This window comes from Lynx rufus, unplaced genomic scaffold, assembly GCF_022079265.1.
Source record: "Lynx rufus isolate CCGP_SWC_20201006 ecotype Redwood Valley unplaced genomic scaffold, mLynRuf1.p SCAF_13, whole genome shotgun sequence".
NCBI classification, from domain to species: Eukaryota; Metazoa; Chordata; class Mammalia; order Carnivora; family Felidae; genus Lynx; species Lynx rufus.
Window position 1 is genome coordinate 4,172,277 of NW_025814827.1, and position 13,774 is coordinate 4,186,050.

Genomic DNA, 13,774 nt, shown 5'->3' on the forward strand with positions numbered 1-13,774 from the left:
TGAGGAACTAAATCCCAAAGGTAGGAGAAGAACTAACCTGATATCAGAGGAACGCACTCTATTGGAGAGTTTTAGTAGGTGTGTGTTCTGATAAGCAGCCCCTGCAGTGAACTGCTGGTTTAAATAAATGACTTATATAAACAACTGAAGGAAGTTATAAAATAAAATGAACACAAAATACTCCTCCCATTCTTGTGTGCAGGAGATATGTTTCAATTTTAAGGAAGTCATCTGACATTTTCCTGACATCAAAAGCACTCATTAAAAAAGGTGTGCCAGATGCTAATGACGCACCTGTCACAGCAGTGAGCCCAGAAAAAAGATAGCCTTCTCTCCTTTCATCCTAAATAAAAATGCTGTGTGATTTAAACACTCTAGAAAAAAGGAAAGACAAAATGAGTAAAGATATTTTTGCTCATTACCCATTTAGACCAATAAAAAGAGAAAACGGACTTTGTTCCAATGTGCTTAAATGATTTACATTAACTCTGATCATAACTAGTCTCCCAAGACATAGTCAAGAGATAAGGAGCATTAGCATTTGTTCGGCATTTGTTAAGATTCAGATTTAGAAGCCCCAATTCTAGCAGTTTTTATTTCCTCTGATTGTGTAAAAAGTGATAGAATTCAAGTAGTACCTAATCTGGATCTTCAACCAAGTTTGACAAGAAGCCCCAACTACTCAAATGTGTAAAGGAGTGTGAACTGAAGAGGAATCCTAAAAATTAGGAGAAAACTGTCAACCAACTAGAATCCCACTAACAAGTCTCTCACATTCTTTCTGTCATTTGGGGTCTACAATGCTCAGGTACACAATGTATACAAGGAAACTCAGAGAGAGATTCTGGTAGTGAACAAAGTTGGTTTTTAAAATATGCATACGTATGAGGACAATATTATAGTAGTTATGAGGTAGTAGTAGCATTTAAAATGCTAATACTATAGAAAAATGTAACTCAAAATGCATATCAAGTTATATTATACTTTTTAATTTCTGGTGCTCCCTTAAGCATGCACCAAATGGGAGAAGTTCTTAACACCAACAACACTATAACCTAAAACGAAGAATACACTGATCCAGCATTGAAACTATATGAAATAAAGCCTACAAGCAGCCAGATTGTCACTGATGTCTTAGAGCCCTAAATAATGTTCTGCCAACGATGACATTATTGTATAATTTATCATCTCTTAAATATAGCTACCAATTAAAAGATACTCAGACATACTATCTTCCTTCTGGTGTTTTAGCACTGCATAATAGATTCTTTCTTTATAACAAAATAACAGCATTAAATTCGAATTCAAGCTTGCTCTTTGATAATGTCTAAATCCATCTTTGTGTCCAGAAAGGTCATTTGTAGAACTTCTACTTAGTCACTTGAGACCAAAAATCTATAATTGAGGCACTAAGTTATTACCTGGACCTCACAAGTTCTGGCCTCAAAATTCATGACTTTTGTCAAAGATGAAATGTTAAGCATTCAACAGATGAATCATACTTTAATTATATTTCTACCTCTCCAAAGCTCTCTAAAAACAGAGCATTCATTACAACAGCACAAGTCAACTGTAATGGGGACAAACTTTCTTAACCTAACTAGACTAAGATCATAACCTTGGACTTATACAGAGAATCTCTCTACTTGAATTTAGTGTGAAACTTAAATCTTCTCTTCCTTACCCTAAGTATCCCACCCCCCCCCCAAATCACAAATCTTGTCCTCTCTTCCTTTGTAGGAACACCTATCCAACATTTATTAAATGTTGACCATTGAGGGATAAAAAGAGTTTCTCTTTCCACTGTCAATGCCCAGTGGAGAGTCTAAAACATCACATCTGATATGGCACAGAATTCTAATCAGTATCACAGATTTCATGTTTTCCTCTCTAAACTCACTCAACACACCTCCAATAGACCAATCCTTGCGTACTACTTGTACACAAAGCGCTACTTGTTTCTTTGTGTACCTGAAAACTGTTGTGGTATTGTAGCTACTCAGTAAACGCCAATCTTTTGAGCTGGTACTAAATAATCCGGCCTATCTGGATTCTGGGATGTATATTCTTATATTCCTGCTTTCTGAAGACTGGTAAACTAAGCTGCTTGGTATTCTTCAAATGCACTTTGAGCCTTCTTACTTACACATCTGAAATGTCATCCTCTCTCATCTTTGTGTAACCTGACCAATCTACAGTCCTGCTCATTCTTCTATGTTCAGCTCAAATGCCATATCCTTCAAGAAGCCATCCTTGTCCGTCAAACTAAGTAGCAGTCATTTTTTTCCACTCAGAATTACAGCAGCGTTTTGGCATTTAGCACAGCTGGCACTACAGTTCTTTAGACTCATAATACCAAATTTCTACCCTGGTATTGTTCGTGGCTTTTCAGATTCAATAGAATGGCAATAATTGGAGCGACTGTAGAATATACTGTCCACAGCCAGATAACTTGGGAGAGTGAAAAGAAAGCACTTTTGGTAATTATGCTGGGACAACAGACATCAACTAGGGCTGTTTCAGGCACACCAGATGCATGGTCACCCTTGCAAAGTGGTACACATAACCAGCCTTGTCAGTAAGTACAACAACAGCAGACTCAAAGAAATGACCTTGAAATTAAGAGAATGTGGATGATCTTTGTCTTAAAAACATTAAATTTGCTAAGTGGCACAGTGAATTCTGAAACTGAAAACATAGATACCAGTCCTGACTTTGATGCTAACTAGCGACGTGATATAAGGCATGTCACTTAACTGAGTCTCCAACTCAGCTAAACTGGACTCTATGATTTTTCTTTCTCCTGCTGGCTGCCGGGTAACTAGGAAGCTCTATTTACACAGTACACACACTCAATAAAATTCTTGTTGGTTTTACAAATTTGCTTTAATATTTTAATAAACTATATGTAATTGCCTTAGCACTTATATGACATGATTCATCTCCCAGTGGGTGGGGGGGGGGGAAGCTCTAATAGAAGATATTTGAAGATAGGAAAATATTTGGAGATAGTGGCCAAATACTTTAAATACCTACTTTTTCTCTAATAGTATTTTGTTTTTAAGAAATAAACTCAAAAAGTTTTAAACTATCCTGAACAAAATAAAAATCACTATGTATATAGACCTGATTGCAATATTCCAAATTTAATTTGTAACAGATTTTTTATTTGACTTTTCAAATACTTACAAAACACTGTCCTTCCCTCCCCATCTTCAGACACTGCCAACTCCATTCCTCACATTTGAGCACAATTAACAGATTGTTGTGTAGATTTATAAAACTTTCTTATAAGCATATATACATCTACAGAGGACCCTTAAACAACACAAGTTGGAACTGCATGGGTTCACTTATACATGAATTTTTTTTTCAATAAATATATTAGAAATTATTTTGGAGATTTGTAAACAATTTGAAAAAACTCACAGCCTAGAAATAATAATAAAACTTTATAGCCTAGAAATATCCAAAAAAGTAAGAAAAAGTTAGATATGTCATCAATACATAAATATATGGAAATACTAGTCTATTTTATAATTTACTACCATAAAATACACACAAAGTTAAAATACACCAAGGTAAAAGTAATCAGAACTTAGGCACAGTCTATATACATGGTGCCATGTGCAGTTTAGAGGAATGTAAACAAATGTAAAGACAGTATTAAATTGTTACTGCTGGGACACCTGGGTAGTTCAGTTGGTTAAGCATCAGACTTCGGCTCAGGTCATGATCTCACGATCATGCCCCACATCGGACTCCGTGCTGACAGCTCAGAGCCTGGAGCCTGCTTCAGATTCTGTGTCTCTCTCTTCTCTGCCCCTTCCCTGCTCATGCTCTGTCTCTCAAAAATGAATAAAGTTAAAAAAAAAATTCCCTTCAGGCTCCCTGCTGTCAGCATAAAGCCCGCTTTGGATCCTCTATCCCCCTCTCTCTCTACCCCTTCCCCACTCACATGTGCTCTCTCTCTCTCTCAAAAATAATACATTAAAAAATATTAAAAAGTAGTTTAATGCTTTAAAAAATTTTTAAAAATAAATTGTACCTATATAAGATCAACTGCAATATATACTGTACTGTAATAATTTAGTAGCTATGTCTTGTTGCCATTGTGGTGAGCTAAGGTATTGCAAGTATCTGCTGAAAATGCTGTGTGAAGCTAATGACGGTTGTGTAACACCAACCATCTCTGTGTAAGCATTTGTCTCTCCAGCAAATTGTGTACTGCAGTAAAAAGTCATCTCTCATGGTTCTCACAATTAGTAAAGTTTTTAGGGAGTCAAAAGTTACAGGCAGATTTTTGACTGCACGGGAGTTGGGGCCCCTAACCCCTGTTCAAAGGTATTGTTCAAATATCCTTCTATCTTACCTTTCCCACAAATGAAATCAGCCTACATATACCTTTCTGCAACTTGTTTAATAATATAACTCAGATATTTTCCATATCTACCTTATATTTTAACAGCTACCTAGTAATCCATTGCATTCATGTTATTTAATCAGCCCCCTTACTAACTGTATTGACTGAATTGTTTCCAGAGTTATCCTGGCCTAACATAAATATCTTTAAATATTTGATAGCTATACATGCAAGATAAATTATTACAAATAGAGTTATTTGATGAAAGGGCATATGAATTCTAAATTATAAAACTGCATTTCAAAAAAATTTACACTGCCATCAAGAACATGAAAACACAAGTCTCCTCATACTCCAGTCTGATGATAACAGAGCAAGTAAAAAAAGAAGAAAAAAAGGAAACCTGTAAGTGCCAGCATGTCCACAAATTCCATTCAGTTAAGTCATAGAAAAACATAATTTCATTTCTGCAAATGAAAAGGTTAATCATGACATGTGTATATGCATATGTAAGTATAAAATGTGCGCACACATAGGCTTCTTCTAAGGCTCAAGTCTCAACTTACATATGCCATCAGAAAGGGCCTCTTTGTCCATCCTATTTAAAGTTAACTCTCAGTATACCCTCAATAATTCTTTATCAGAGGGTAAAGGATTCATTTCCTTTAAATAGGCATAAAATCGATAATTACTTTATTTATTCACTTGCTCAATGTCTGTCTATGCTTAGAGTGTATAAACACTAACAGGGCAGAGAATCATGCCTGCCTGTTGGCTATTTCACCCCCACCACTCAGTGCAGTCGAATATACAATTTTAAATAGCATATAGAATTTTGCTCAACAAATAGTTACTGAATAAATACACAATGTTTGCTAACATGGGCTATCTCTAGGAAGTGAGATTAAGGGAAGGGGTAAAAGGTACATTTACTTTTATTGCAGTCAATTACTCATTCTTATTTTTACAGTGAACGTGGATTATATTTATTTAAAACTATTTTGTGCAAGTTAGTTTTAAGCAAACCATTTCAGATGCCTTGCAATCTGGTCACATAAGATTTTTTTCTTATTTGCAAATTTAAATGATCTAATTGAATATTAAATAATTACTGTCTACTTGAAAAAACTCTCAAACCTTGCTTCATGAAGCTAACCTTTTTATTTTTTTTATTTTTTATTTAAAAAAAATTTTTTTTCAACGTTTTTATTTATTTTTGGGACAGAGAGAGACAGAGCATGAATTGGGGAGGGGCAGAGAGAGAGGGAGACACAGCATCGGAAACAGGCTCCAGGCTCTGAGCAATCAGCCCAGAGCCCGACGTGGGGCTCGAACTCACGGACCGCGAGATCGTGACCTGGCTGAAGTCGGACACTTAACCGACTGCGCCACCCAGGCGCCCCTCTAACCTTTTTATTTTTAATGTTTACTTATTTTTGCAAGAGAAAAAGAGAGAGCAAGAGTGGGAGGGGCAGAGAGAAAGGGGGACACAGGATCCAAAGCAGGCTCTGTGCTGACAGCAGAGAGCCCAGTGTGGGGCTTGAACTCATGAACCGTAGGATGATGAGCTGAGCTGAATTGGGATGCTTAATAGACTGAGGCACCCAGGTGCCCCCATGAAGTTAACCTTCTATTTCCATTTTAATTTAATGTTGACTACTAAATTCCCATTCAGTAGCTTTGCCTTTGTACATTCTTTCAAATTACTATTACCCTAGAGTTACAGAGTGCTTATGATTTACAATATGCTTTACATATACAGCTGACCCTTGAACAATATGGGTTTGAACTGCACTGGTCCACTTACACACAATTTTTTTTTTTAATAAACACAGTATAGTAGCTCAAATGTATTTTCTCTTCCTTCTTTTCTTTTCTTTTAAGTAGGCTTCATGCCCGGCACAGAGCCCAATGTGGGACCTGAACTCGAGACACCAAGATCAAGACCCGAGATGACATCAAGAGTCAGAGGCTCAACTGACTGTGCCATCCAGGTGCCCCTCCTTATTATTTTCTTAACAGTTTCTGTCCTCTAACTTACTTTATTGTAAGAATGTAGTCTAAAATACACATAACATATAAAACATGTGTTAATTGACTGTTTACTACTAAAGGCTTCCAGCCAACAATAGGTTATTACTAGTTAAGTTTCTGGGGAGTCAAATTATACGAAAATTTTTGATTGTGCAGAGGTCAGTGCCCCTAACCTCCATGTTGTTCAAGGGTCAACTTTATTAGTCTATTTGCCCCTCAGAAGTGTGCTGTGCAGAGATTACTGTTTATACTTATAGATAAGGAAAATGATACTCAGAGAGATTAACTACCTCATCTGTAGTGGGGCTGGGACATGAAGCCAGTAATTCAGGTTGTTTGTATGAGGTTTGTGTCATTATACACATTATGGCAGGTAACTGGCAATGCCTCAGTCTTTCTGCAAACAATGTATCTATTTTAATACAAATAACTATATTTGTTTGAAATATCTATTTTAAACAAAAATATTCAAAATGCATCTTACAGTTAGTGCATATATTTCTGTAACAGCTGCATTTAACAGAATATTTGAGTGATAAGGAAGTCATATAATCTAAATCCTCCATTTTACAGAAAATTAAAATCAGAGAATTTCAGTACCTGACCCAATCATTCAGCAAGTTAATGGCAGACAAGAACCAGAACCAAGACATTGACATTAGATGCATTTTCAATCACAGTAAGTTCCTGGACATGGAATTCATGATTAAGAAGTCAAATTTCATCATAGTTGTCTTGAGTTAAAACTTTTCTTAAATTTATAATTACTGCTACAAAAAGGTAAAATAACTGATTAGAATTTATCCTTTGATTAAAATCAACACCAACTATCACACATCCTAGCGCTTCAGATTTAAAATATTCCACTAATGACTAATGATTTCCTGCTACCTAGCCAACTTTTAATCATGCCAGGCCTTAGTCACTTATTCCAGAACTTCTATTATTCAGTATTTACCTTAGATACCACGTGGAATTTTTTGCAAATGTTTCTGTCACACACAAAAAAAGTGAAGTTGAATATGTATCCTTATCTACCATGGCCATAATATCCTAGAAGTCATTTAATGAACTGGTGAAGTATGAATTTCCTTTACTAAAAACAAGTTCATGTTACTCCCTTTTCACCAGCTCATCTTCCCTTACTGGAACTACAACTGACAATTATCAGACTTGATATGAATGAGTGTACAAAGAAAAACATTCTTGTGTTTTTAAATTTAAATCTTACAAGATAATTTTGGAATCTATTTTTAAATTCAAAGTGACAGGAAGAAAGGCTAATAAAAAGTTAATGGACAAAACACATTTTACTTAATTCTTACTATCTTAACTGCAATACTTCATAATGCCAATACTTAAAGTCATTCAGTAGACAATAAGACATAGAAAGTACTTTGGCACAAAATGACAGATAATATTAATTTAACTGGCAGCAAATAAAAATAATACTGCTGTAACTATTTTTAAAACTACAAGAGATTCTAAAATCGACAGTTGCTGTTCCTAGAAATGCATAAAGTAAATATTAAAAACAGCACGGGGGGTGGGGAGAGAAGAGAGGGAAATAAACCACAAGAGAATATTGAATGATAGAAAACAAACTGTGGGTTGATAGAGGGAGGTGGGAGGGGGATTGTCTAGATGGGTGATGGGTACTAAGAAGGGCACTGGTTGTGATGAGCACTGGGTATTGTATGTAAGTGATGAATCACTGAGTTCTACTCATGAAACCAATCTTGCACTGTATGTTAACCAAAAATTTTTAAAAAGTACTCCCAACACACATGAAATTAAATATTTTAAGAAAGCTATGCTTGGCATTGACTCATATTGTATGAGAAATAGAGTAGAATAATGACTACTAGGGACTGAAGGCAGGGGAAATAGGGAAATGTTGGTCAAAAGGTACCAACTTCCACTTACAAAGGAGTAAGATCTGGTGCTGTAATGTGCAGCACGGTGACTCTAACAAACAATACTGTTGTAGTGTTGAAAGTTGTAGGAGGGGTGAGCTCACCATGTTCTCACCAGAATAACAAAATGGCGGTTATGTGAGGTAGAGAATGTGTTAACTAACCTTACTGTGCTAAACATTTTGCAACATGTACAAATCATCTCATTATATACCTTAAATTTACACAACATTGAATGTTAATTATATCTCAATAAAGCTGGAGGAAAAAAAAGAAAGGTATGTTTCAAACATACTCATTCTCAAATTCTAATTCCCAATTAGAAATTCTGTTTTCTAGTGTTGTTGCATACATGTTCCATATATTTTAATTATAATTACAAAGTTTCATTTAACATTCCAAGGTGATAATTAACTTAAACCCGAACCGTCCAAATTATATCGGAGGCCAACTGTGGGTACTCGAAACTACCTTCTTGCAACGAAGCACTAGCCAGCAGATGGTAGCCAGTGGGCAGTAGAAAATTCCCCCTACAAAAATAAGGCTCAGTCTCAAAGACACTCAAATACTTTCAATATTATTTTTAAACCTGATGCATGAATGTAAACATCATCTTAAGATTCTTTCCACTTTCAATAATTTACTCCATGGGGTTTCTGGTATTTAAACGTCTCTCGGATGTTAGCCACAAAGATGTGCTAGCAAACTCTCTTGTAGTTGGTAGTTCTTCTGTTAACAGCTCCTCTCTGGAGTCCGTCATCATGACACATCGAGTTACACGCTACGTCTGACGTTCTTCTGTTACCCTTATATCCTTCACTCTCCTGCCCTTCTTCTGCCTTTCTCTACCTACCCCCACTTTTTTCATTTTAAAACTTTTCACTGAAACAGACTTCCAGTGACCAGAAATAACTTAGGATCACAAAGTATCAGGGTTGAACGATTCCTCTCATTTGTGTCCATGTTCAGCAAACTTCTGTAAAGGGCTAGAATGAGTATTTCAGACGTGGTGGGATATGTGGTCTGTGTCTAAACTACTCATCTCTGCCATTGTAGTGTGAAAACAACTACAGACCAGACACAGACAATCAGTAAACAAGCGTGGCTGGGTCTCAAAGCTTTACTTACAAAAACAGGAGGTTGGCTGGACTTGGCCTGTGGGCTGTTTGCCAACATCACTTTTGTCCATCCACCTTTGAATATCTCTACATCAATGTATCCCAAATTGTGCCCTTTAAGATATTAATGAGTGTACATAAAAAAAGACAAAAGCTCCATAGTCAAACAGATTTGGGAATGCTATATACTTGCATTCTATTTTACTCTTGGAGATTCACAATGGTAATGAATGCAAAGGGAGAGGCTCCAAGCAGGCCAGTTTCGATCCTTCCTCCTCCAGGCTGCTCAGGCCTCTAGTACTTGTCCTACCAAATCAGGGGTAGCAGTGAGTCTACTGGAAATTGCTTTGTTCACTTCCTGCAATACAACCCAACTCTTATGAAGGGAAGTGTTTGTAATTCTATGACGTTTTTGGCAGAAAGTCCTCAAAATTATGTGTTCGGTGTATTTTCTAAATTTTAGCACTGAAAGATAGCTTTAGTATTAAGTTAAAAAAAATAAAACCTTTACTGATTATAGAAGGAATATATGGTTATTTCAGAAAACTGAAAAAATATTAGTATCCAAAGATAAGCACTGTTAACATTTTGGAATGGGAATGTCTCCATATGTGTATATAATTGTTTAACTAAATTCAGATTATTTGGTATACATAACTTTGTATTTTACTTCTCTACTTGACATTACATCTGGAGATTTTCCTGATGTCATTAAAGAGTGTTCAAAGACATGGTTTTTAATGGCCAAATAACCTTTCCATCACAATGTTGTACTATAATTATTTTAACTACTTCCTCTATTTTGGGACATGTAAGTCATTTCCTATTCTTTCTCTCTTTATCCCTATCTTTTTCTTTTTAAAATACAAATGCTGATATTAACAGTCTTTGTCCAAATCATTGATTTCTTCCTTAGGAAAAATCCTAAAAGGGGCACGCCTGGGTGGCTCAGTCAGTTAAGCGTCTGACTTTGGCTCGGGTCATGATCTCACTGTCTGTGAGTTCGAGTCCCACATCAGGCACTGTGCCAATAGCTCAGAGCCTGGAGCCTGCTTTGGATTCTGTTCTCCCTCTCTCTCTGCCCCTTCCCCGCTGGCACTCTGTCTCTGTCTCTGTCTCTCTCTCAAAAATAAAATAATTTTTAAAAAATCCTAAAAGAACAATTAATGGGTTGAGTCAGTAATGTTTAACATATAATTGTCAAAATGGTGTTAGTAAATGATGTAACAATTTATATTTTTGCTGAGTGAAAGCAAAGCACAACCCCTAATCACACACTAACCAACCATTATAAACTAATAATTCATTAGAAGATATAAAATCTTCATTAGGCAAAAATGACATCTCACTGACTTAATCTTGTATCTTTGATAGTGAAGTGGAACATACGTCGTGTTTAGAAATTATCTTTATCTTTGCTCTATTGTGAATTGTAAGCTTATGTTAGTTATTTGTGCGCATTCTTACATAGTCAGAATATTAAACTTCTTCCCTACCTTGTTTCTTCTTTAATTTAGTTATACTTTCTATGAAGAAGAATTAAGTTTTTACACCCTAAAATACCAAATTTCCATCTGTATTCTCTCTTACCTCTTTTATATGTAAAAGCAAATGGCAAGACTCTTCTGTCATCTTTCAACATTTTTATGGATTCAATTAAAAGTTTAACTCTCTCTCTATTTTTTTTAACGTTTATTTATTTTTGAGACAGAGAGAGACAGAGCATGAACAGGGGAGGGGCAGAGAGAGAGGGAGACACAGAATCCGAAACAGGCTCCAGGCTCTGAGCTGTCACCACAGAGCCCGACACAGGGCTTGAACTCATGGACCGGGAGATCATGACCTGAGCTGAAGTCAGACGCTTAACCGACCAAGCCATCCAGGCGCCCTAACTCTCTCTATATTTTATTTTGACATTAAGATAAACACATAATGTAATTCTTTACAAAACACCAATTATCCACATATCAAGTAATGCAGGTTTCTTTCAATCCACACTGATTTGTGATTTCACGTTTTCATACATTCAAATATAAAGTGCTATTTCTGCTATATAAATTTCTTTTTCTAGCTTCTTATAGGCCATATTTTTTAAATGATGTGTATAAGACTGAGATAAAAGAAGATTTTTATTTTCATTTTTTAAAAATGTTTATTTTTAAAGAGAGAGAGAGAGATGCGAAGGGGCAGAGAGAGGTAGACAGAGGATTTGAAGTGGGCTCTGTGCTGATAGCACAGAGTCTGATGGGGAGCTTGAACTCACAAGCCGCGAGATCATGACCTGAGCCAAAGTTGGACACTTAACCAACTGAGCCACCTAGGCGCCCCAATAAATGCTATCTTTAAGTAGATAAAGTAAGAGGCTGAGATGTAAGTCCACAGAAAATTGTGGTGATTTAAGGTAGAAACAAGAATGAATTTTTTGATTAAGAAAATAACACATGGCAAGAAACTTACCCAAAGATTATAGTGATGGTATCCATGCAGATCTTCAAGACAGTATGCAAAGATGAACTTTAGCTGACTAAGACAATAGTCTGAAGGCAAAAAAATATGACTAGACAATATATGATCCCTTAAAACTCCACTTACTAAAGACAGAGTTAGGGAGTTTTAATTTACAATAGTGTGAAAGACTGCCACATAAAAGTTGGGGACAAAATATTCACTACATACAAGAAAATAAAATATTTAGCTGCCTTAATTTATAGCAAGAGTTTGATTAAAACTCTTAAAAAACCTAGCAAAACCAAAGCCTGTTATGTTCTTCCTCAACCTTTTTCCTGAGCTTCTGACATGAACTGCTCCTGATTCTAGACATTTTTAACTAGTTTTCTTCTATTCTAACCTAAACTCAACACTCCTAACCAAACTAGCTCTATTACCTTCCTTTTCAAATTTATTGGCATAAAGTTGTTTCTAATATTCCCTATGTCCTCTTAAAGTCTATAGGATTTGTAATGACATCCTCCTTTTCAATCCTGATACTGATATTTTTTTGCTTTTCTTGATCAGTGTAAACATACTCCAATTAAATTTATTTTTTCAAAAAACTAGTTAGTAACTAGTTAGTAACTAGTAAACAGCTGTTAGTACTGTTTCTGTTTCATTTGTGTTCTTTATCATTTTCTTCTTCTGAATGCTTTAGATTTAATTCGTTTTTAATCTAGCTTTTAAAAGCTTCCTTCAAAATGCCACTTTATCTGCATTCTACAAATTTTGATAAGGAGTATTTTCGTTTAGTTAAAAGTATCTTCTAATTCCTCGTGACTTGTTCTTTGACACATGGGTTATTTAGAAGGAATTGTTTAATTCCCAAATATTTCTGAATTTTCTAGTCTCTGTTATTGAGTTTTGGTTTTAATGCCATTGAGGTCCAAGAATGGACCTTGGATGATTTAAATGCTGTTAAATGTTTTGAGACTTGTTTTAAGGCCTAAGCCATTTACATTTAATGCAATAATTGACACATAGATTTGAATCTACTATTGTGCTAGTTGTTTTTTATTTGTCGATTTGTTCATTGTTCCCTTTTTCTCCATTTTTCCTTATTTTAGACTAATTTTTAAGATTCCATTCTATTTCCACTGTTTACTTATTAGCTAAATCTCCTTCTCTACTTTTTAGTAGTTTCCCTAAGTTTTAGGATATGCATTTTTAAATGATCACAGTCTACTTCATATATTATAATTTGATATGTAATAAAGGGATCTTACAACAGTTTATTTTTAATCCTACTGTACTCTGTTTTGTCATACATTTTAATTTTATAGGTTATAAACTATTTTTCTTTAGACCAGAGATCAGCAAACAAGGACCTGCCACCTCTTTTTGCAAATGAAGTTTTACTGAAAAGTCGAAGTTGATTTATATGGTTGATTTCATGCTACAAGGGCAGAACTGAGTAGCTGTGACAGATACTGGCCCATAAAATTTAAAACATTTATGGTCTAGACCTTTACTGAAATATCGGTGGTCCCTAGTTTAGATAGTAAGTTATTTCATTAACTGCTGAAAATAAAGAATTTTATATTTACTTTTCTGTTTTTAACCCACTCTGGCCTGTTTTGTTTTTTTGTGAAGACCTGTAAGTTTCTGTCGGGTATCATACTACTTCTACCTAAAGAACTTTAACATTACTTGTAGCACAGGTCTGCGGACAGTACATTTTCTCAGCTTTTGTTCTGACATGTCTTTATTTCACTTTAATTTTTAGAAGATATTTTTTGTTGGGTATATTATTTGGGTTGACTTTCTTTCCTTATAGGACTTTAAAACTGCTCCACTGCCTTCTGGCTGGCACCATTTCTGGTAAAATGTCTGCTGTAATGTTTATTTTTGTT

General features: G+C 35.3%; 1 protein-coding gene across 3 annotated transcripts in view; it reads right to left on the reverse strand.

Annotated features, from left to right (window-relative positions):
- The window catches only part of NEO1 (neogenin 1), a 239,249-nt gene that overhangs the window by 86,388 nt on the left and 139,087 nt on the right, over positions 1-13,774 (reverse strand). The window lies entirely within an intron of this gene.